This window comes from Oncorhynchus clarkii, chromosome 6, assembly GCF_045791955.1.
Source record: "Oncorhynchus clarkii lewisi isolate Uvic-CL-2024 chromosome 6, UVic_Ocla_1.0, whole genome shotgun sequence".
NCBI lineage: Eukaryota > Metazoa > Chordata > Actinopteri > Salmoniformes > Salmonidae > Oncorhynchus > Oncorhynchus clarkii.
This window is the reverse complement of record NC_092152.1, coordinates 46,890,612-46,899,201: the sequence shown is the minus strand read 5'-3', so window position 1 is coordinate 46,899,201 and position 8,590 is coordinate 46,890,612. Positions and strand designations below refer to the sequence as shown.

General features: G+C 41.5%; 1 pseudogene; it reads left to right on the top strand.

Annotated features, from left to right (window-relative positions):
• The window catches only part of LOC139411226 (zinc finger protein 345-like), a 23,213-nt pseudogene extending 15,051 nt beyond the window's left edge, over positions 1-8,162 (top strand).
• Positions 8,163-8,590: the final 428 nt, after the last annotated feature.

Below are 8,590 nucleotides of genomic sequence, written 5' to 3'. Positions count from 1 at the left end.
GTTAGCAGCCGCATTTAGCACTAACTGAAGTTTATTTAGTGCTTTATCCGGGTAGCCGGAAAGTAGAGCATTGCAGTAGTCTAACCTAGAAGTGACAAAAACATGGATACATTTTTCTGCATCATTTTTGGACAGAAAGTTTCAGATTTTTGCAATGTTACGTAGATGGAAAAAAGCTGTCCTTGAAACAGTCTTGATATGTTTGTCAAAAGAGAGATCAGGGTCCAGAGTAACGCCGAGGTCCTTCACAGTTTTATTTTAGACGACTGTACAACCATTAAGATTAATTGTCAGATTCAGCAGAAGATCTCTTTGTTTCTTGGGACCTAGAACAAGCATCTGTTTTGTCCAAGTTTAAAAGTAGAAAGTTTGCAGCCATCCACTTCCTTATGTCTGAAATACAGGCTTCTAGCGAGGGCAATTTTGGGGCTTCACCATGTTTCATTGAAATGTACAGCTGTGTGTCATCCGCATAGCAGTATTTAATATGATGTACAATATTCCATGATGTTTCTATATGATAACAATAGCATAATATATTTAATATGATGTACAATATTCCATGATGTTTCTATATGATAACAATAGCGTAATATATTTAATATGATGACAATAGCATAATATATATTTAATATGCCATATACTATTTTTTTTACTGTTTCACAAATTAATTTTAATTAACTTACTCATTATGATTCAACATCAGTTTACCGTCTCACCTCATACTGTATTGGAGCAGCAGCAGCTGACTTGATCGTTGATGTTAATCATCATGTTTGAATCTGAGAGTAAATAGAGCCGACTACAACTCTAAAAATGAAGGGTTCAACTGGAGTTGTTCTCAGATCCCCTAAGAACCGTAGGGTTCTTGGTCAACAAAAAACAGCCCCAAAAGGTTCTTCAAATAACTTGTTAGAAGGTGGTTTAATCGAGGAACCTCCGTTGTTGCTGGACTTCTTCCGGGAACTTTGCAATTACAACTGAAAACGATGGTGACAAGTTTCCAATCTAGAGCAGTTCTCACTTTTGTGATAATGAACTAGCTAACGTGAACTAACAAACAAACTAACTAAGGACGGTGACCTGTCCAGACGAGATGTTACAACGAACTGAATCGTCAATGGAGGTCTTCCTCTTTATGTAGCCTGCTACAGCATGCAATACTATTAACTCACAAGGGGGCATAACGTTACATGGACAATACTATCCCATTTTGGAAACGTTACATGGACAATACTATTCCATTTTGGAAACGTTACATGGACAATACTATCCCATTTTGGAAACGTTACATGGACAATTACTATCCCATTTTGGAAACGTTACATGGACAATACTATCCCATCTTGTAAACGTTACATGGACAATACTATCCCATTTTGGAAACGTTACATGGACAATACTATCGCATTTTGGGATAGTTGCCAGTGTAGATTTCCTGAAGAGGTGAAATTGTTAGACCTATTGATAAGTCACACTTCCGGCGCCGACAGAGATGGCCGCCTCGCTTCGCGTTCCTAGGAAACTATGCAGTTTTTTGTTTTTTTACGTGTTATTTCTTACATTAGTACCCCAGGTCATCTTAGGTTTCATTACATACAGTCGAGAAGAACTACTGAATATAAGATCAGCGTCAACTCACCATCAGTACGACCAAGAATATGTTTTTCGCGACGCGGATCCTATGTTCTGCCTTACAAACAGGACAACGGAGTGGATCCCATGCAGCGACCCAAAAAAACGACTCCGAAAAAGAGGGACACGAGGCGGTCTTCTGGTCAGACTCCGGAGACGGACACACCGTGCACCATTCCCTAGCATTCTTCTTGCCAATGTCCAGTCTCTTGACAACAAGGTTGATGAAATCCGAGCAAGGGTAGCATTCCAGAGGGACATCAGAGACTGTAACGTTCTTTGCTTCACGGAAACGTGGCTTACTGGAGAGACGCTATCCGAGGCGGTGCAGCCAACAGGTTTCTCCACGCATCGCGCAGACAGAAACAAACATCTTTCTGGTAAGAAGAGGGGCGGGGGCGTATGCCTTATGACTAACGTGACATGGTGTGATGAAAGAAACATACAGGAACTCAAATCCTTCTGTTCACCTGATTTAGAATTCCTCACAATCAAATGTAGACCGCATTATCTACCAAGAGAATTCTCTTCGATTATAATCACAGCCGTATATATCCCCCCCAAGCAGACACATCGTTGGCTCTGAATGAACTTTATTTGACTCTTTGCAAACTGGAAACCATTTATCCGGAGGCTGCATTCATTGTAGCTGGGGATTTTAACAAGGCTAATCTGAAAACAAGACTCCCCAAATTTTATCAGCATATCGATTGTGCAATCAGGGGTGGAAAGACCTTGGATCATTGTTACTCTAACTTCCGCGACGCATATAAGGCCCTGCCCCGCCACCTTTTCGGAAAAGCTGACCAAGACTCCATTTTGTTGATCCCTATCTACAGACAGAAACTAAAACAAGAGGCTCCCACGCTGAGGTCTGTCCAACGCTGGTCCGACCAAGCTGACTCCACACTCCAAGACTGCTTCCATCACGTGGACTGGGACATGTTTCGTATTGCGTCAGACAACAACATTGACGAATACGCTGATTCGGTGTGCGAGTTCATTAGAACGTGCGTTGAAGATGTCGTTCCCATAGCAACGATTAAAACATTCCCTAACCAGAAACCGTGGATTGATGGCAGCATTCGCGTGAAACTGAAAGCGCGAACCACTGCTTTTAATCAGGGCAAGGTGTCTGGTAACATGACCGAATACAAACAGTGCAGCTATTCCCTCCGCAAGGCTATCAAACAAGCTAAGCGTCAGTACAGAGACAAAGTAGAATCTCAATTCAACGGCTCAGACACAAGAGGCATGTGGCAGGGTCTACAGTCAATCACGGACTACAGGAAGAAATCCAGCCCAGTCACGGACCAGGATGTCCTGCTCCCAGGCAGACTAAATAACTTTTTTGCCCGCTTTGAGGACAATACAGTGCCACTGACACGGCCTGCAACGAAAACTTGCGGTCTCTCCTTCACTGCAGCCGAGGTGAGTAAGACATTTAAACGTGTTAACCCTCGCAAGGCTGCAGGCCCAGACGGCATCCCCAGCCGCGCCCTCAGAGCATGCGCAGACCAGCTGGCCGGTGTGTTTACGGACATATTCAATCAATCCCTATACCAGTATCCACATCGATGGAACAGTAGTGGAGAGGGTAGCAAGTTTTAAGTTCCTCGGCATACACATCACAGACAAACTGAATTGGTCCACTCACACAGACAGCATTGTGAAGAAGGCGCAGCAGCGCCTCTTCAACCTCAGGAGGCTGAAGAAATTTGGCTTGTCACCAAAAGCACTCACAAACTTCTACAGATGCACAATCGAGAGCATCCTGGCGGGCTGTATCACCGCCTGGTACGGCAACTGCTCCGCCCTCAACCATAAGGCTCTCCAGAGGGTAGTGAGGTCTGCACAACACATCACCGGGGGCAAACTACCTGCCCTCCAGGACACCTACACCACCCGATGTCACAGGAAGGCCATAAAGATCATCAAGAACATCAACCACCCGAGCCACTGCCTGTTCACCCCGCTATCATCCAGAAGGCGAGGTCAGTACAGGTGCATCAAAGCTGGGACCGAGAGACTGAAAAACAGCTTCTATCTCAAGGCCATCAGACTGTTAAACAGCCACCACTAACATTGAGTGGCTGCTGCCAACACACTGAGACTGACTCAACTCCAGCCACTTTAATAATGGGAATTGATGGGAAATGATGTAAATATATCACTAGCCACTTTAAACAATGCTACCTTATATAATGTTACTTACCCTACATTATTCATCTCATATGCATACGTATATACTGTACTCTATATCATCGACTGTATCCTTATGTAATACATGTATCACTAGCCACTTTAACTATGCCACTTTGTTTACAAATCTCATATGTATATACTGTACTCGATACCATCTACTGTATCTGCCTACGCTGCTCTGTACCATCACTCATTCATATATCCTTATGTACATATTCTTTATCCCCTCACACTGTGTACAAGACAGTAGTTTTGGAATTGTTAGTTAGATTACTTGTTGGTTGTTACTGCATTGTCGGAACTAGAAGCACAAGCATTTCGCTACACTCGCATTAACATCTGCTAACCATGTGTATGTGACAAATAAAATTTGATTTGATTTGATTTGATTCATTCTATAATATTCAGCCATTTATTTTTTCATGCCATTACATTAAAGGCGAAACAAACCTAGATTCAATCACATTAAAGGGGAAACATACCTAGATTCAATTACATTCATGAATTGGTTTGAAACCTTTGTTTTAGAACCTTCTCAAAGTTGGTGCCTTGACGGATTTGTAGAAAACGGTTTATCATAAAACACTATTTATTAAAAACATTTATTTAACATTTATTTACATTTATTTAACTAGAACTAGAACTAGAAATTCTTAACAGCTTAAAAAAATTACATTGGCATGAATTACCCTCCGTGAACAAGAAGCACCACATTGCAAATATTTTCAAAGATGTGAGATAATTTACTTCTCTGTAATATAACTTTTCAAACGTGACATTTCGTACTTTCGTACTTTCGACATTTCGTACATTTCGTACTTTCGAGGAAAATAGGCATGTTTCTCAACTCAAATCCTGACTTTAAAAAGGGATTTTTGTGAGAATTAGATTAGGAACTGCGTGTCACAGCATGACAATGTGAACGCGATTGGTCAACAGTCTCTTGGACGGGAATTAAACATTTGAATTAAGCTCTAACTAACCAGGTTTCTAGGATATATAGTATATTCTAGAATTGCCTGTGAAGATTTCCTGTGAAGTAATTAAACATTTGAATAAGGCTGTAACCTAAGAAAATGTGGAAAAAGAGAAGGGGTCTGAACTTTCTGAATGCTCTGTATGTCTTATTACATTTTTCAAATGTAACCTTTATTTACCTAGGCAAGTCAGTTAAGAACAAATTCTTATTTACAATGATGGCCTACATCGGCCAAAACCGGACGACGCCGGGCCAATTGTGCGCCTCCCTATCAGACTCCCAACCACGGCCGGTTGGGATACAGCCTGGATTCGCACCAGGGTCTGTAGTGACGCCTCAAGCACTGAAATGCAGTGCCTTAGACTGTTGCACCACTCGGGATCCCCAAAATCATGTTCTAGTGCTGTCCCCAACTAAAATAAATATTGGCCAACCAAGAGTCTTCTGTTGTTTTTACCAGTCAATTGTTTGATAATTTTTTACGTGTATTTTTCCATATGTAGACACAAATTGCGCTGTAATATTCAGAATACATTGTGAAAAACTAAAATCGATATTGGTAAATAGTGGTTTCCTCATTAGCATGAAGGAGTTTCTACAACCAAATTGTTTGTGCATCGCCCTCGTGTCGCAATTTTAGCAAACACAGAAAGGGGCCTATATTGGAGACCAAAAGTCGTCTGGCACACTGCTTAGAGTTTCAACAACATGAATAACTTATTTCTAGCCTACAATGTACAATGATGTTACTACTAATGTGAAAACAAGACAAAATCTTACTATTGTTGCTCATTTTAAGACAATTGTCAAATAATTGTAACATTCATTACAGACGTCAATTGTTGTACAACATCATGGCTACGCTGTTGGCATCACCTTTTACAGTGGATTACCGCTGTTGTGGGCCTTTAATCATCTGTCTGACTTTGTTGTTCACACAGGAGAGATACTGAACTATCGTGGATCCTCTGGGGAGACTCAACAACCTCATGATGCCTAAGAGGCAGAGAAGAGTCTCTCCAGATCAGAACACCTCAATAAACACCTGCAGAGATCCACAGGGAGAACTCACTGCTGCTCTGAATGTGGGAAGAGATTCACCTCATCAGGCATTAAAATTCATCAGAGAACACACACAGGAGAGAAACCTTCTGGCTGTGTTCAATGTCGGAAGAGTTTTGGTCAATCTGGAGAGCTGACAGTGCACCAGAGAATACACACAGGAGAGAAACCTTTTAGCTGTGGTCAATGTGGGAAGAGTTTTGGTCAATCTTGCCATCTGACTCAACACCAGATTATATACACAGGAGAGAAACCTTATAGCTGTGGTCAATGTGGGAGGAGTTTTGCTGCATCTTGAATTCTGACTCAACACCAGGGAATACACACAGGAGCGAAATCTTATAGCTGTGTTCAATGTGTGAAGAGTTTTGGTCAACCTGGCAATCTGGTATCACACCAGAGAACACACACCGTGGAGAAACCTTATAGCTGTGGTCAATGTGGGAAGAGTTTTGGTCAATCTTGCCATCTGGTATCACACCAGAGAACACACACAGGAGAGAAACCTTATAGCTGTGGTCAATGTGGGAAGAGTTTTGGTCAATCTGGAGAGCTGACAGTGCACCAGAGAACACAAACAGACGAGGAACCTTATACAGTGCCTTGCGAAAGTATTCGGCCCCCTTGAACTTTGCGATCTTTTGCCACATTTCAGGCTTCAAACATAAAGATATAAAACTGTATTTTTTTGTGAAGAATCAACAACAAGTGGGACACAATCATGAAGTGGAACGACATTTATTGGATATTTCAAACTTTTTTAACAAATCAAAAACTGAAAAATTGGGCGTGCAAAATTATTCAGCCCCCTTAAGTTAATACTTTGTAGCGCCACCTTTTGCTACGATTACAGCTGTAAGTCGCTTGGGGTATGTCTCTATCAGTTTTGCTCATCGAGAGACTGACATTTTTTCCCATTCCTCCTAGCAAAACAGCTCGAGCTCAGTGAGGTTGGATGGAGAGCATTTGTGAACAGCAGTTTTCAGTTCTTTCCACAGATTCTCGATTGGATTCAGGTCGGGACTTTGACTTGGCCATTCTAACACCTGGATATATTTATTTTTGAACCATTCCATTGTAGATTTTGCTTTATGTTTTGGATCGTTGTCTTGTTGGAAGACAAGTCTCCGTCCTAGTCTCAGGTCTTTTGCAGACTCCATCAGGTTTTCTTCCAGAATGGTCCTGTATTTGGCTCCATCCATCTTCCCATCAATTTTAACCATCTTCCCTGTCCCTGCTGAAGAAAAGCAGGCCCAAACCATGATGCTGCCACCACCATGTTTGACAGTGGGGATGGTGTGTTCAGCTGTGTTGCTTTTACGCCAAACATAACGTTTTGCATTGTTGCCAAAAAGTTCAATTTTGGTTTCATCTGACCAGAGCACCTTCTTCCACATGTTTGGTGTGTCTCCCAGGTGGCTTGTGGCAAACTTTAAACAACACTTTTTATGGATATCTTTAAGAAATGGCTTTCTTCTTGCCACTCTTCCATAAAGGCCAGATTTGTGCGATATACGACTGATTGTTGTCCTATGGACAGAGTCTCCCACCTCAGCTGTAGATCTCTGCAGTTCATCCAGAGTGATCATGGGCCTCTTGGCTGCATCTCTGATCAGTCTTCTCCTTGTATGAGCTGAAAGTTTAGAGGGACGGCCAGGTCTTGGTAGATTTGCAGTGGTCTGATACTCCTTCCATTTCAATATTATCGCTTGCACAGTGCTCCTTGGGATGTTTAAAGCTTGGGAAATCTTTTTGTATCCAAATCCGGCTTTAAACTTCTTCACAACAGTATCTCGGACCTGCCTGGTGTGTTCCTTGTTCTTCATGATGCTCTCTGCGCTTTTAACGGACCTCTGAGACTATCACAGTGCAGGTGCATTTATACGGAGACTTGATTACACACAGGTGGATTGTATTTATCATCATTAGTCATTTAGGTCAACATTGGATCATTCAGAGATCCTCACTGAACTTCTGGAGAGAGTTTGCTGCACTGAAAGTAAAGGGGCTGAATAATTTTGCACGCCCAATTTTTCAGTTTTTGATTTGTTAAAAAAGTTTGAAATATCCAATAAATGTCGTTCCACTTCATGATTGTGTCCCTCTTGTTGTTGATTCTTCACAAAAAAATACAGTTTTATATCTTTATGTTTGAAGCCTGAAATGTGGCAAAAGGTCGCAAAGTTCAAGGGGGCCAAATACTTTCGCAAGGCACTGTAGCTGTGATCAGTGTGACAAGAGATACTCTGATAAAAGATCTCTGATCAAACATCAGAAAATACATACATACATATGAAGGAGTTGTTGTTGTTTGAATAAATGTCACAATGTAGAATGTTTTAACATTGTAGTAGGAGTATTTTAAGGAATTTTGTAGAACCCTAAACGTTTGCCCCATTCAATTGATTTCAGCGTGATATGGATATTAGCCCCAGGGGAAAAATCCAGGCTCTGAATTGAAGGAGTACTATTAATGTGATTTAACAAAAAGGGACTAACACAAAAAGAGCTGTGTTACACTTACCATGTTGGTGACCCACTTGAATTAAAATGCAACACTTCAAAATGTAGCTAGCTGTTTTCTACAAATTGTCCTCTAACCAGGGATGTACACATTACTCCCATATTCCGTGGGGTTTTGAGCTGTTAGTTTTAACAGGACGTGCAACCTCATCTCCCTCCTCTCGGCACAATTGATTTCAACATGAT